General features: G+C 40.1%; 1 long non-coding RNA gene across 1 annotated transcript in view; it reads right to left on the bottom strand.

Moving 5' to 3' along the window:
* Positions 1-11,618, bottom strand: part of LOC130273526 (uncharacterized) — a 50,274-nt gene extending 38,656 nt beyond the window's left edge. Inside the window, exons 1-2 of the long non-coding RNA XR_008844021.1 lie at positions 11,545-11,618; positions 4,799-4,884 (exon numbers count right to left, since the gene is read on the bottom strand). This is a non-coding gene — a long non-coding RNA (uncharacterized LOC130273526). The remainder of the gene's footprint in view (positions 1-4,798; positions 4,885-11,544) is intronic.
* Positions 11,619-16,757: the final 5,139 nt, after the last annotated feature.

Here is a 16,757-nt window from a genome sequence, read left to right as displayed (position 1 = left end):
TAATTGGAAGCGTGATTTATTTAATAGGGTAGTGCTCCAGTTCTCTATTTTAGTAATATTTGATTCAAGCTTAACCCATGGTTTCTGTTGTTCTAGGGGTATTAGCCATTCCAGGGATTGCCTGATAATAATAGATTTATAATAGGCATGATAATTGGGTAGTCCCATTCCTCCATGTTTAAAAGATTTTTGTAATGCCACTAGGGAGACTCTGGGTTTAGACTGACCCCATATAAATGATGTCATTTGTTTATTAAGACTGTTTAGTATGTTGGCTGGCACGTAAACTGGAAGGGATCGCATAACATATAAAACCCTGGGCATAATAAACATTTTGTATATGATGGAACGACCCATCCAACTCCATTCACCTTTCGTATATTTATCTAGAGAGGATTGGAGATCTGACTTTAGGGTGGAGAAATTTGTTTTCACCATGCACGAAATGTTTTTGTTTAAGATTATGCCTAAATATTTCATTTTCGGTGGGTCCCATTGGTATAAGAAGCGTCTCATTAATTGCTCCTTGGTGGGTGGGTCAATATGAATGCTTAAAATATTAGATTTAGGTTCATTGACTTTGTAATATGTGAGTTCGCCGAATCTGTGTAGAATATTTTGTACTATCGGGAGAGAAGTGAGAGGTTCAGATAGAGATAAGATTATGTCATCTGCGAATAATCCTATTTTCTGGCTTTCTTTAGATATAGGGATGCCTTTGATGGAAAGATTGTCTCTTATCATTTTTGCTAATGGTTCTAATGAGATAAGGAATAATAATGGAGATAGGGGGCAACCTTGCCTAGTTCCATTTGTTATCTGAAAAGGGACTGAAAGAATGCCATTGACCAGGACTGAGGCGCTCGGGTTGCTGTATAGGGCAAAGACGGATTTTATAATTTCATCAGGAAAGCCGAATGATTTCATTGCTTTAGACGCATAAGTCCAGTGGATCCTATCGAAAGCTTTCTCTGCATCTAATGATAAATATATGGATGGATGTTTATTTTTGTTTGACCAGTGAATTAAATCAATTATTTTCCTGACTCCATCATTTGCTTGTCTATTAATCATAAATCCTACTTGGTCATCGTGTATAATGTGGGACAGGACTAGCGAAATTCTATTAGCTAATATCCTAGCATAAATTTTCACATCATTATTTAGTAAGGATATGGGTCTAAAATTAGATGGCCATGACGGATCTTTCCCTGGTTTCGGAAGAGTCACTATAGTCGCCTCTAAAGATTCGTTAGGGAAATGTCCATTCAATTTTGATTCATTGAAGAATTGTTCCAAATAGGGGAGAAGTATGGACTCAAACGTTTTGTAATATTCTGACGTAAAACCATCTGGCCCAGGGGATTTATTTAGTTTCATGGAGGTAATGGCTTCTGATATTTCTTTTGGAGAGATAGGGTTGTTTAGTTCTGTAATGCAATTCTGTGGTAGTTGAGGGAGGTTGCATTTTTTCAAAAAGAGGTCTATTTTGTCAGGGTCTGGTTGTGTTGTTAAGGGGTCATTTGATAAGTTATATAAGGATTCATAATACTTACTAAAGGAATCTGCTATACTTTGTGGGTTTTGTATTTTTTCTTTTGTCTGTGGGTTAATCAGGTGGGGGATTCTAGCTTTAGTGTTGATACCCTTCACTCTCATGGCCATCAATGAAGGCCACACATTCTTTAGAATAGCCAAATTGTGTCCAAAATAACAACCAGGCACTTTTTTTTTTACTGAACTAGTGTTTACAATAATGTATTATATTGTAAATTAAACAGAAAATGGGCAAAAACACACATATTTTGAGGCTTAAAGTGCCCTTTGCATGCCTCAAAATACACTACAAATAATTCCTTAGCAATCCCCATCATGCTGCCTTGATTTAATAATTATAATTTTTTTAGCACTAACATATTGCACAATCAATATAATATAGGAAGATTAGGCACAGAAAAGATTCCCCAAATTGTGCACAATACAATAAATTCTCTATAGTTTCGGCATGTAACTTCCTTTCCAAACCAATTAGTTCAATACATTATCTGTTTCTGCTCCAGGTATTGAGCTCATTTGTACCAAGATTGGAAGATACCTGAAAACAGGGATTCATTGTTCTTTCTAACTCACTTTGTGCCACGTTGTCTTTTTTGTACAGCATAGTCAAACAAAATAATTTTGGTTTTATTTCAATCATAGGCCTTCCAACAAAAGAAAAAAGTAAGAAATGTGTTCGGAGATCACAGGTAGGATGAAGTTACAGAGCAAACAGTTTTTTTTTCATGTGACTGGCCAAAAGTAATGGAAACACAAACAAAAAAGGTATGCATAGCACTTCTATCTGCGCGGACAAAGCAAAATCTGATAGTGTTACCTTATCTGTCCATGCTCAACATATTCCCACATAAATAAGAGCATGTTGAAATTTCACCACAACTATCAGGTTTCAGATCACTAAATGAGCAGGAAGAAAAGATTTTGACTTTTTTTCATTATGTGTTGAGATGGTTCTTCAATAAAAGTATGAAAAAAAGTGGATAGTGCTACAACTCTTTAGTTCTCCATCAACGAGGTTGAATAGGCGTGTAATCTAAGCATTAAATTGTAACTGAACAAGAGAAATAGTCATATGCTTTTGATATGCTATCGTAACTTAGTAGAGTAGACTTTTTTTCTAATATTTATTTTCTGTGTGTGCAATTTGTTACAGTTGTAAAAAGTGTTCTTGTTTTATGGTAAGCTTTCAGGACAATAGTAAATGTATTCACTCTTCTATGTGTAAGGCTTGTTTCACATGAGCGTGATACTTGCATAAATCACTTTTGAATACCATTTTTTTTTGCGCACATAAGCAAAAACCAATAAATTACTTCAGAACACCAATTTGCAGCTTTGAAAAAAATGTGATATATATATATATATATATATATATATATGTGTGTGTGTGTGTGTGTTTATTACATTTTTTACCACTTTTTTTCCCCTAAACATACTAATTTATTTACTTTTTAGTTTTTTTACTTCTAATTTCAGATCCGTGTATCCTGTGGATTACTTTAGATTCGGAGGACTACGGTGACCAGTGTTTTTTTAATTTGTTTAATGTTAATAAAATGGTTAACGAGGGCTTTTGGGGGAGTGTTTCCCCCCATACCATCACAGCCTCCCCGTCCTCCTGCCGTCTGATTGCGATGTGACATCCGACACCCCAAGCACTAGGATCCGGTGAGCTGCTCCCCAAACCTTTCTTATCTTTTTGTGTGTAGATTGCATTTGCTTGACAAGCGTGTAGCACCGCCCACATTGACCCTACATTTTGGCAGTCAGTGACTATCAGCATATTCAGCATTCTTTGACATTGGAACACATAGGAATATAACAGCAGTGCCGGATTTGATCTTTTCTTGTACATGTGGATTTATATATATATTTTTAAATGTGTTGTGATTTTTTAAAATGTACTTTACAGGCTTAGTAGTGGGAGCCGTCTTATAGAGGGAGTCCATTACTAAGCCGGGCTTAGTTTTAGCCACAAAAACAGCTAGCGCTAACCTCCAATTATTACCCTGGCTCCCACCGCCACAGGGGTACCAAAAGGCGGTACCAATAGGCCTGGAGCATCAAAAATGGTGCTCCTGGGCATAGGAGGTAACAGGCTGACATTATTTAGGCTGGGAAGGCCAGTAACAATGGTCCTCACCCACCCTGGTAACGTCAGGCTGTTGCTGCTTGGTTGGTATTTGTGAAAATAAAAATAGGGGGAACCATTAAATATAAATAAAAAAACGCATAGGGTCCCCCCTATTTTTATTTTCAGCCAAATACCAACCAAGCAGCAACAGCCTGACGTTATCAGGGTGGGTGATGATCATTGTTACTGGCCCTCCCCAGCCTATATAACACCAGCCTGTTACCGCCTAGGCCCAGGACCGCCATTTTTGACACTCCGGGCCTGGTGGTACCCGCTCTTCCAGGCACGCTTGAGGCGGTGGGTACCTGGGTAATGATTGGGGGTTAGCGCTAGCTGTAATTGGGGCTAACGCTAAGCCCTGACTTAGTGATGAACTCCTTCTATAAGACAGCTTCCACTATTAAGCCTGTCAAGTAAATTTAAAAAAACACAACACGTTTAAAAAAAATGTATTCCAAAAAAACACTATCCCACAAGTCCGCGTTAACCATTTTATTAACATTAAACAGAAAGAAAAAAAACGCTGATCATCGACGCAGTCCACTGAATCCGAAGTAGTCCACAGGATACACGGATCTGAAATGAGAAGAAAAAAAACAAAGAAAAATAGGTTAACACATTTATTGTCGTCCGCCCACGCATTTCCCATGCCGCCCTACTACAACTCCCAGCATGCCCTTACAGTAAGGACATGATGAGAGTTGTAGTCGTGCAAGCCAGGGAAAGCGGGTGGTAATGCACTCCGCTCCCTGGCCGGCGGTGATCAGAAAATCACTGTAATTTCATATTTCCCGGGACCCGGCGAGAAATTTGAAATGACAGTGAACTCTGCAGCGCCGTAGCAAAGGGATCCGGAGCTGACATAACTCTGCAGCCACCCGGGACTCTCGCAGCCGGGCCAGGAGATGTGCAGGAGTTTTAGTCCCTACTGCCAATCACGGCCAGATGGGGAGAGACCAGATGGCGCTGGCACCATGGGGAGTGAAGACTCCTCTTCATCTCAGTTATTAGAGACTGCTCTCCCCCAATCTGATTCAGAATCCTTGATTCTCGAGCTCAATTTATAATGCAAGGCACTGGCAGTAGAAGTCACAAAGATTCTCTCACCTTATTTAGGGCATTGTTGGATGCCATGATTGCAGCCTTTCTCGAGAACATTCAGGGAGATGAAACCCACTATACTTCTCAACTCACTGAAATAGAAAAGTGTCTATGTATGATGAAGATGAACTATTTGCCATAAAGCAGCACAACTTTATGAAATTAACCAAGGCATTACAAGACAAAACAGGTGAACTCGAAAACAGATTCAGAAGAAGTGACCTGAGGCTAGTAGGGCTCTCAGAAAACATTCCACCTGCACAACTACATCTCATTTGGGCTGTTATCACAGAATTCAAAAAGGTTTCAGCCAGCCCTACCATAGGGGGGGGGGGGGTCATAAAGTATTGATCTTTAATGATTTTTCTGCTGAATTCGACAAAAACAAATGTAAAGCTTTTGCTCCCATGTGCTCACAGCTGAGTACCTGTCATTAGATACTTTTTTTTTTCACTCTCCTCTGCCTCTGTCTAATGATGCACAGTTGCACACTATAGGCGACTTCCTCACTGATGTCCTGACTCTCCATTTGGGACACCACGCATGGTGTACTGCTTCCCATTGTATTTCTCTATGAGAAGTAGTCTTCGGTAGGGTTTTTTATTTTATTTTATTTTTTATTTTATTTTTTTGTACCCTTCTTGATATTCTTTCTGGTCAAATTTCCATTTCAAATTCTATTTTTTTCTGTTTCTCCCGATTTCATCCTTGTCTCTCTGTCTTTCCTTGTATCCTAGTTTGTCCTTTCCTACAACTTTTTCCCCTTTTTAGGTTCATTTTCCCACCACTTGCTCTACTTTAGCTTTGTTAATTCCTTCTCTCCTTCCTGCTTCTTCCTGCTCCCTACTTACCTGGAGTACTTATATATTCACTATTTGGTTGTGCATATACTTCTTTAGTTTCCTAGCGCTGTCCAGGGTGCTTTCCTTCCCCTGTTCTATTGTAATGCTCTCCTTTTCTCAATTACGGAGGGTTCAAGAAAGCCTGCACTCTCTTTGTGAAAAAATTGAAGTCCATAGATCCATTTTTTCCCCTTGTATAATGCCATCACAGGTTGGATGGCAATGTTTTGTTTGTTCCTTTCTAGTTTATAGATTTAAAGGGGTACTCCGGTGGTGAATATTTTTAACTATGTTACCTCTTCTTCTTATGTGCTTGCTTTTTGCAATCGGCATGTGTTTTTTTTTTGGCCTGCAAGTGTATGTTTTTCTTACCTGATTGTGGCCCCGGAAGTTCAGTAGTTTTTTGAAGGAGTTTTTATTGTCGGCCACCACAACGGCCATGTTCAGAGTTGATGGTGGCCAATACGTCACTGTTTTTTTTTTTTCCCTGGTCCTTTCTCTCGGCGTGTGGGCGGCCTCTTTCACAGCCAGCTATTGAATATGTATGTTGCTCCGATCAGCCTCTTTGCTGATTGGTTAGCCCTGTTAGCCCTTCAGTAACTCCTACCATGTTGCTAAACTAATTGCCGGTGGTGTGTAACGCATGCGTGCTTCTTTCTGTTTATTTGATGCCGCTCCTGCCGCTCGTCCAATCCCCTTGCATGAAGCCGTTGTTGCCTGTGTGAGCCTGGTCATTCATCGCGGATTCGAGCTGACACTCCGCCTGCCCATCCAATCCCCAGGCAAATGGCCTGGATGCGTGGGTGATTCTGTTCATCCAGCTGTGTTTTTAGTACCGGTGTGTGTGTGTGTGCTTGTGTGTGTGTGCGCGTGTGTGTGTATATGTGTGGGTGTCTGGTTTGCTGATGCATCATGCAATGTATGTGTATGGATTTTTTTTTCGCACCTGTAACGTGTGCCTGCTGGTTTGAGTTTTGCAGCTGCTGCATGACATCACAATTAGCCATGTGGGTTTGTGCAGCAATAGCAAGTGGGCGTGTGCAAGGCGTTACCCAAAGGGTAAAAAAAAAAGCAGGGCGGATCCCAAAGAAAAAAACAAACAAACGTGCAAGACATGAGGCATGCTGGGATTCGTAATTTCAAGGCAAGCTACAAAAAGGAAATAGAAACAACAGCCAGAAAACAAACTGGGGTATAAAAAGCAAACAAAGAACAGAAGTACATTAGGCCAAACACCGTAAAAAAGGGCCAACCAACACAAACAGGGTAAGTCACAAGCAAAAAAAAGCCTTGACCACCGGAGTACCCCTTTAAAGCTTGCCTAATGTGGAATTACACTGGTATCATGGTATTCTTGTTATATTTTGGTGCCGTGTGTGTTTGCCCTGGACCTTACAGCTGCCCTGGGGGAATCCACACATCTCCCCCACCCATCTCTTACCCATAATTAACCTATTATAAGAATTGTCTTATGGAATATAAAGGGATTGCATTCACCTGCTAAATGTAATAAAAGGTAGATTTTTTTTTGTAAGGTTTTTTTCTGATATCTCCCCCTTTCATAAAATAAACAAGGCAAGGATGCTCACTTTCACCATTACTTTTTAACTTAGCATTATAACCCCTTGAGCATTTCTTCATTTTATCTTTTCATTATAATGGGATCAAGTTGGCCAACCTACTGTCAAGATTTCCTGTTTGGCTAAAAAAAAACCTACTGTTTTTAGATTTCCCTGAAACACACTTGGCTGACAAACTGGACGCAACAGATTTTTGTAAAGTTATCGGGTAAATGTAGACAAAAATCAGCTCTTAGATCTTGGTAATAGATCTTCCTAATATCTTCCACATTAACAAATTCAGGTAGCACACTAACATCTTACTTACCTGGGCATCAGCATTGGTTGTACCCAATTGTCTCCTAATGATTTGAATTACCCGCCACATTATCCAGTCACTCTTCACAAACTTCATCTGGAATAATACCAATATAATACTTTCTGTTTTCCTAAAGCAGAGGGTAGTATGCAAATACCTCATGTTCAATTGTACCATTTGGCCACTCTTTTCAGGCATGTTCGTGAATGGGTGACTGGATCCTTTTTTGTCAGCTGTTTGCCGTGGTAGTTATCAGGCCTCTTATAAATGCGATGATATTGGATATACACTAGCTTTGTGGAAAATGGTTCAAAAGCTTTTCTGCATTGCCTTGCTGTGTCTCTACGTACCTTCTGCTATGACATTGCCCCTTCCTTTTATTGATCCTAACTAGAAAGTCTGGTCAGTCTGCCAGATCATTCAGTTCAGAAATCTAATGGATCCTTCATCTGATCCGCCTCAGTTAGGCAGACCTAAAACTTAAATATGAGTTCCCTTCAAGCCAACAAAGGCCTTACAACCAGATATGCTTTTTCTTCCACTCTCTGCTGTAGGTGTATGCCACCATGGTAAAACCCAGCAGAATGTATACGCTTATGGGATTCTCCACTACTAAAGTGTCCTTATCACACATTTATCAGGTTTTACGTGACATTGATCTAAAAGGGATATCTGATTCTGGTTCTTGTGCCAGAGGATGATCTTGCTAATAAATGACATACTAAATTGATACAGTATCTCTACGAACTTAGGGGTATGCCGACATTATATTTGGTTGCATTATTATGGTAACAACTTAATGGTTATATTTCTGTTACCTCGGCGGCTGACCTTCCTTTACATCCTATGACCTATGTTTTTCATTATTTTCCAGAAAAAAATCTTCTGTTCAAAGTTGCTTATTTAAAGGAGTCCACATGCTAATCCTAACAAGTCTGGAATGTTTCCTTTACCTATGGCTACAACCAACAATGCCAACAATCTCTGACATTTTACAAGAAATGAGATCAATTTTATTTTCAGAGTTCATGATACTGATATACTACAGTATGTGCTTTTGCTATATGCATAAAGCTTGCTTGTTATTATTTCTTTATTGTTATGGTTGACTATATCATTACTCTATTTATGTTCAGAGATCCTGCTACTTCTTCTGCTAGGACTTATCTAAGGTAGAATATTCCACTGAAAAAAATCATGAATACTGTGTCTTCTTTCGACTGCGGCACTGTATTTTCATTTTTATCTCTGATCTGTCAATTTGTGACCATAATATATTGCTGATATTGGTCTTTGTACGCCTAATGCCCTTTTATTCTTATATTCCTTTTAATAAAATATGTTTGAAAAAGTCTCCAGTTCATACAATAGTGTTGTAAGTTGGCTGGAGCGCCCATAAAGTTGCACACGTCACATTTAGGAGCCAATGCTTTCCTAACATTATTCAGTTGGTTTGCCATTTGGTATACGGCAAAGGCATGTCTCCTGTTCTGAGACTTTTTTACTGATGGAAATAGATTTATAATGTTTCTAGATTATTTTTGTGACAAAGGTTTTTATAACAATTTATGTTAGGCAAAGGTTTATTTGATGAAATGTAACATATGTCTTCCAGTTGTAAGCAACTGAAGTCTTGGATGACTGAAAAGAACTTGGGCAAATAGCACCATTACCACAGCTCTTACTACATAACTTCATTGTGAAAGCTTTACTACAATATTCTGAGTAAAGCAGATGTGTTGTGTTGTGTAATGGCTGTTGCAGGACCTGAGGGAGCCATGCAAGATACAGGGACTCTCCCGGTGATGTCCTATAAATCTCTGTATCATGCACTGTTCCCTCAGGGTTCTGCACTAGGCATAACATGGTGTAAAACTTTCGTACGGTGTGTTACTTTAAGGGTATCTTGTCTGTAAAATATCTGTCTCTAAAGACATGCAGTTTGCATTTCTTGGCAAAACCAATTGTTTAAGTGGCAGCTAAGAGACCAAGATAATGTAAGAGAGCATCTATAAAGCTCAACTTCAGCTGGATGCATGGTGCCTGAAGTCATTTAGCTGTCATTATTTAAAGGCTTGTTTGACATCTGACTGTTTTAGGTATTTAGTGGGTAATGTGGGACAGTTGAAAGATTTCCTGTTAGAAGTCTTTCCGCACTGACTTAGAGACGACAGGGGATTCACCTTCAGAAGGTTATATCAATAGAATAGAGAAAGGCATTAATCCCTCCACTCTTGTTGCTTACTGCGCAAGAATAGTATTATACTACAATTAGTGCGATACTGAAGGCATTGGAATTTGAAACAAACCAATATGTATTCACATATATATATATATATATATATATATATATATATATATATATATTGAAAGTAAAAGAGTATAAAAAGGATCTATATATGAACTAAGCTCATTCTGAAGTCTAAATTCTTAGTTCTTAAGTACAGGAGCAAATACAACTTACATCTACATGTAATACAATTCTAAGTGCAGATACATCAATTTTTTTGGTAAAAGGAATGTGTCAGCTGTAATGTAATGTGTAATGTAATGTGTCATGCTAAGAGCTGCAGACACCTATGGATAATTGTTAGGATATAAAAGCAGGTGACGGGTCACTGAGGTCAGCCCACTGTACAGTAATTTGCTATACTTGCTTTGATTTATAGTGTGATAGCTTTTTGGGATCAGTAGTTCCACAGTAAGTTCCTCTGTGCACTGCTTAAAGGGGTATTCCAGGGAAAAATGTATTTTTATACATCAACTGGCTCCAGAAAGTTAAACAGATTTGTAAATTACGTCTATTAAAAAATCTTAATCCTTATAATAATTATCAGCTGCTGAAGTTGAGTTATTTTCTCTCTGACAATAGTGCTCTCTGCTGACATCTCCATCTGTCTCGGGAACTGCACAGAGCAGAATATGTTTGCTATGGGGATTTGCTTCTACTCTGGACAGTTCCCAAGATAAGTGTCTTCAGAGAGCAGTTAGACAGAAAAGAACAACTCAACTTCAGCAGCTCATAAGTACTGAAAGGATTAAGATTTTTTTTAATAGAAGTAATTTACAAATCTGTTTAACTTTCTGGAGCCAGTTGATATATATAAAAAAGTGTTTTCCTGGATGACGCCTTTAATTGTCAGCTTCATCTCCAAGATGGTAGCTGCAATGCAGTGCATAGGGTGTTATCACTTTCTTAAACACACCTCTATGCTGTCTCCTAATTGGCCTGGGAGCTGTATGCAACATAATGCAAGTAATGATTGGCTAACCTGGGGTCATGTGAGCTTGCTGCTTGCTGCAAAGTATGCTGGGCTATCCTGACATAATCTCAGTGTTACTTCTTCATCCTATCATGCCAAAACACCATGGGGGAGATTTATCAAAACCTGTTCCGAGGAAAAGTTGCTGAGTTGCCCATAGCAACAAATCAGATTGCTTCCTTAATTTGTGAAAAGGCATCTGAAAAATGAAAGAAGCGATCTGATTGGTTGCTATGGGCAATTCAGAAACTTTTCCTCTGGACAGGTTTTGATAAATCTCCCCCCATGTGTTCCTCATCCTTTCCCCTATAATAGCGCTCTTAATAGGCTTGTGTGAGCTGACCCTGTAAAAGTTTGAATGTTTGGCAAGAACCTATTTCCCTAAAGTTCTGAGCAAGAGTGGGTTCACCAGGCTCGACTGGCTCATCTCTATAGATAATATACACATATGTATGAGATTCTTCCTGCATGTAAGAAGTGTAAGGTAAGGAAACGCATATAAATACCAAAATTTACTTAATGTGTCCCTGTAATAAATAATGGAAAAAAACATTTGACGTGCCACTGTGTCCGCATCAGTGATGCCAGTAGTACTGTATGTGACCACTAAGACCACTGATTGGCTGCAGCGATCATCTTTTGGCAACAAGTAAACAGATACCAGGGTGCACACAGGAGCTTCTGCATAAGATCGGCAAAGGATCAGAGAGGTGAGTAAAAGGTTTTCTGTTATCTAAAAGCGATTGTCCAGTAGAAAATGTTAACTTACTATTGTCCCCAGGCTGCCTACAAAAATAATAAACACAGTGGCCCAGATTTATCAAACTGTGTGAGAGAAAAAATGTAGTGATTTTCCCACAACAACCAATCACAGCTCAGCTTTCACTTTACCAGAGCTTGTTAGCTGAGCTGTGATTGGTTGCTGGGAGAAAATCACTCCACTGTTCTCTCACACAGTTTAATAAATCTGGGCCTTTAACTTACCTTCCGTCGCTTCATTCGCAGCTCCCTGGAATCTGGCCGGTAACACAGAGCATAATGTCTGCAGTGGGGGAATTGACAGGGCCACTTGCCAATCATTAGCCGGGATGGGACACCGCTGCAGCCAGTGATTGGCGGAGAGGTGCTGTGACATCACGCCTACAGCAGGGGACACCATTCAAACTGCATATCCTTATCATTTCTGGCAATAGGAAAGTCTCATAGTGAGAAAGAAGATTTTACTATATATAACATGTTTTTTTTCTCCAAAGCAGTACAATAATAGGTCAGTTTTACCGTAAAGTGCACTGTGTAAAAACAAAATGTCTCAAAACTAGCAAAAATGTCATCCAGACATGTCAAAAGCTTACATTGCATTGGGTCTCAGTCCTGTAAGTTATAGCTGGCTACCGAATGTTTTACTCCCTGACTGGCCGGCCAATCCATATGCACTGATATGCACCTAAAGGCTATAACCGAGCACATCAGTCTGATTAGATGGGGCTCCCCCCAGCTATGACTAAAGATTGCAGTGGGTCTCAGGAACGAGGCTCGGTGTAATCTAAACCTTCGACATGTCTGAACCACATGTGAAAAGTTTATATAAATAAAAGTTACACTTAACCCCTTCATGACCCAGCCCATTTTCACCTTCATGACCTGGGCATTTTTGGAAAATCTGACCACTGTCACTTTAAACATTAATAACTCTGGAATGCTTTTACTTATCATTCTGATTCCGAGATTGTTTTTTCGTGACATATATTCTACTTTATGTTATTGGTAAAATTTCACTGATATTTGCATTCTTTCTTGGTAAAAAATCTAAAAATGTCATGAAAATTTAGAAAATTTAGCATTTTTCTAACTTTGAAAGCCTCTGCTTGAAAGGAAAATGGATATTCCAAATAAATTACATATTGATTCACATATACAATATGTCTACTTTGTGTTTACATAAAAAAATTGACAAGTTTTTACTTTTGGAAGACACCAGAGGGCTTCAAAGTTCCGCATCAATTTTCCAATTTTTCTCAAGATTTTCAAAATCGTAATTTTTCAGGGCCCAGTTCAGGTTGGAAGTGGATTTTAAGGGTCTTCATATTAGAAATACCCCATAAATGACCCCATTATAAAAACTGCACCCCCAAAGTATTCAAAATGACATTCAGTAAGTGTTTTAACCCTTTAGGTGTTTCACAGGAATAGCAGCAAAGTGAAGGAGAAAATTCTAAATCTTCATTTTTTACACTCGCATTTTCTTGTAGACCCAATTTTTGAATTTTTACAAGGGGTAAAAGGAGAGAAATCACCCTAAAATTTGTAACCCAATTTCTCTCGAGTAAGGAAATACCTCATATGCGTATGTAAAATGTTCGGCGGGCGAAGTAGAGGGCTCAGAAGGGAAGGAGTGACAATGGGATTTTGGAGAGTGAGTTTTTCTGAAAGGGTTTTTGGGGGGCATGTCACATTTAGGAAGCCCCTATGGTGCCAGAACAGTGGACCCCCCCCACATGTGACCCCATTTTGGAAACTATACCCCTCATGGAATTTAATAGGGGGTGCAGTGAGCATTTACACCCCACTGGCGTTTGACAGATATTTGAAACAGTGGACTGTGCAAATCAAAAATTTTATTTTTCATTTTCACAGACCACTGTTCCAAAAATCTGTCCTACACCAGTGTGGTGTAAATGCTCACTGCACCCCTTATTACATTCCGTGAGGGGTGTAGTTTCCAAAATGGGGTCACATATGGATATTTATTGTTTTGCGTTTGTCAGAACTGCTGTAACAATCAGCCACCCCTGTGCAAATCGCCTCAAATGTACTTGGTGCACTCTCCCTTCTGGGCCTTGTTGTGCGCCCCCAGAGCACTTTGCACCCACATATGGGGTATCTCCGTAGTTGAGAGAAATTGCATTACAAATTTAGATGGTCTTTTTTCCCTTTTACCTCTTGTGAAAATGAAAAGTATAGGGCAACACCAGCATGTCAGTGTAAAAAATTTATTTTTTTACACTAACATGCTGGTGTAGACCCCAACTTCACCTTTTCATAAGGGGTTAAAGAAGAAAAAGCCCCCCAAAATTTGTAAGGCAATTTCTCCCGAGTACGGCGATACCCCATATGTGTCCCAAAACTGTTGCCCTGAAATACGACAGGGCTCCAAAGTGAGAGAGCGCCATGCGCATTTGAGGCCTGAATTAGGGATTTGCATAGGGGTGGACATAGGGGTATTCTATGCCAATGATTCCCAAACAGGGTGCCTCCAGCTGTTGCAAAACTCCCAGCATGCCTGGACAGTCAATGGCTGTCCGGCAATACTGGGAGTTATTATTTTGCAACTGCTGGAGGCTCCGTTTTGGAAACAGTAGCGTACCAGACGTTTTTCATTTTTTTGGGGAGGGGGGGCTGTGTAGGGGTATGTCTATATGTAGCTTTATTTTTAACTTTTTATTTTAGGTTAGTGTCAGTGTAGTGTAGTGTTTTTAGGGTACAGTCACATGGGCAGAGGTTCACAGCAAGTTTGCCACTGGAAGTTTGAGCTGCAGCGCAAAATTTGCGCCATCTCAAACTTGCAGCACTCACTGTAAACCTCCGCCCATGTGAGTGTACCCTGTATATTCACATTTGGGGGAGGGGGCAAACATCCAGCTTTGGCTGTCCGTGCATGCTGGGAGTTGTAGTTTTGCAACAGCTGGAGGAACACTGGTTTGGAAACACTAAGTTAAGTAATAAACTTTCAAGTGTTTTGCAACCAAACTTAGTGTTTCCAAACCAGTGTGCCTCCAGCTGTTGCAAAACTACAACTCCCAGCATGCATGGTCTGTCAGTGCATGCTGGGAGTTATAGTTTTGCAACAATTGCAACAGCTGGAGGCACTGAGGTAGGAAACGGACAATGTTTCCCAACTAGTGTGCCTCCAGTTGTTGCAAAACTACAACTCCCAGCATGCCCAGACTGCCCAGGCATGCTGGAAGTTGTAGTTCGGCAATATCTGAAGGATCAGATGTTGCCGAACTACAACTTCCAGCATGCTTGGGCAGTCTGGGCATGCTGGGAGTTGTAGTTTTGCAACATCTGGAGGTCCACAGTTTGGAGACCACTGTATAATGGTCTCCAATCTGTGCTCTTCCAGATGTTAGAGAACTACAACTCCCAGCATGCCTGGACAGACTGAGCATGCTGAGATTTGTAGTTTTGCAACATCTGGAAGAGCACAGATTGGAGACCATTATACAGTGGTCTCCAAACTGAGGACCTCCAGATGTTGCAAAACTACAACTCCCAGCATGCCCAGAAAGCCAAAGGCTGTCTGGGCATGCTGGGAGTTGCAGTTTTGAAACTCCCAGAGGCAGCAGTGAGATCGCTTTACGGCGATCTCACTGCTGCCAATGAAGATGCCGCACTGCTGCCGGAAACTCACCTCCGGGACGCAGCGCAGCCGGGACCGCATGGAGGACGCCGGGACCGCTCGGGACACCGCTCGGACGGGTAAGTGACGCCGGGGGACGGGTCAGGGACACTTAGCAGAGCGGTGTGTGTCCCAATCCCCGTGATCCGGACTCACACACCGCGCTGCTAAGTATTTTCATAGCGAAACGCTGCTATCAGCTAGTCAGATTTGACCAGCTGATAGCAGCGATCGCTGGGGGGGGATGATAGCCACCATCTTTCCGGGCGCTGCGGGATGCCGCGAGTAGCGGCAAAAATGTTCATAATGTACCTGTATGTCATGGGTCGGGAACACCTTGCCACCCATGACGTACAGGTATGTCATAGGTCGGGAAGGGGTTAAATGGGTACTACGGTGGGAATTTTTTTTTATCAACTTGTGCCAGAAAGTTAAACAGATTTGTAAATTACTTATAGTAAAAAATCTTAATCCTTACAGTACTTATTAGCTGCTGAATACTACAGAATAAATTATTTTATTTTTGGAACACAGAGCTCTCACGAGCTGAATCACGAGCACAGTGCTCTTTGCTGACATCTCTGTCCATTTTAAGAGCTGTCCGAAGTAGGAGAAAATCCCCATAGCAAACATATGCTGCTCTGGACAGTTCCTAAAATGGACAGAGATGTCAGCAGAGAGCACTGTGTTCCAAAAAGAAAATAATTTCCTCTGTAGTATTCAGCAGCTAATAAGTCCTGGAAGGATTTTTTATTTTTTTTTATAGAAATAATTTACAAATCTGTTTAACTTTCTGGTACCAGTTGATTTAAAAAGAAAAAGTTTTCCACCGGAGTACCCCTTTAAAGATTGTGGTGGATGAGTTATATATGGTATCATTGGGTCATCGTTTGAAGAAAACAACATCATATGTAAACAATCCATTGTAAGTCTTTATCGATAGATGAGTGATGCATTTTGGCATGGGGCAGAAAAGGTCATATCAACATTTCTTTATATGGGGATATTCTGCCCTTATTCACTAAGAGTGTTGTGTAGGTTTCTTTGTGGGTCTTAATTCCCTACAATTTTTTTTCCACGGTATTTACTAAGGTTTCCCTACATTTTCCACTTTCCTGACACTTTGCTTTTTTTACACATGCTCTGATCTGTCGGGTTTTCCTCAGCTCAAATCCAGCTCAAAATTAGAGCTGAGGTATGGAGTATTATGGTAAATGTTATCATTTTTTTTTTTTTTATAGGGGTGAGTGCTTTTTTTGTTTCTAAATGACCATTCATATTTCAATTGCGGAGGGAGTCAATATTGCACCTTTGACAAATATATAAATAATCAAATATTTTTGTGCTTAGAACAGTGTTTATGTGGAAACCTTAGTAAATATGTTTTTTTTTTTTTTTTAAATGTCGGGACCACACCCCTTTAGGAGACCACGCCCCCTTTCCCAGCGGCCGTGCCCCTTTTTTAGGGTTTTCTTAGCAAAATGGAGTTAGTCAGGTTTTTTTTTTTTTCAATTTTGGTGCAAATTCTGGTGCAAACAGAATTTTTGGCGCAATGCGACAGAATCTGGCGCACAACCCGACAA

The sequence above is a fragment of the Hyla sarda genome, chromosome 5 (assembly GCF_029499605.1).
Source record: "Hyla sarda isolate aHylSar1 chromosome 5, aHylSar1.hap1, whole genome shotgun sequence".
Taxonomy (NCBI): Eukaryota; Metazoa; Chordata; class Amphibia; order Anura; family Hylidae; genus Hyla; species Hyla sarda.
This window is presented reverse-complemented; position numbering and strand designations above follow the sequence as displayed.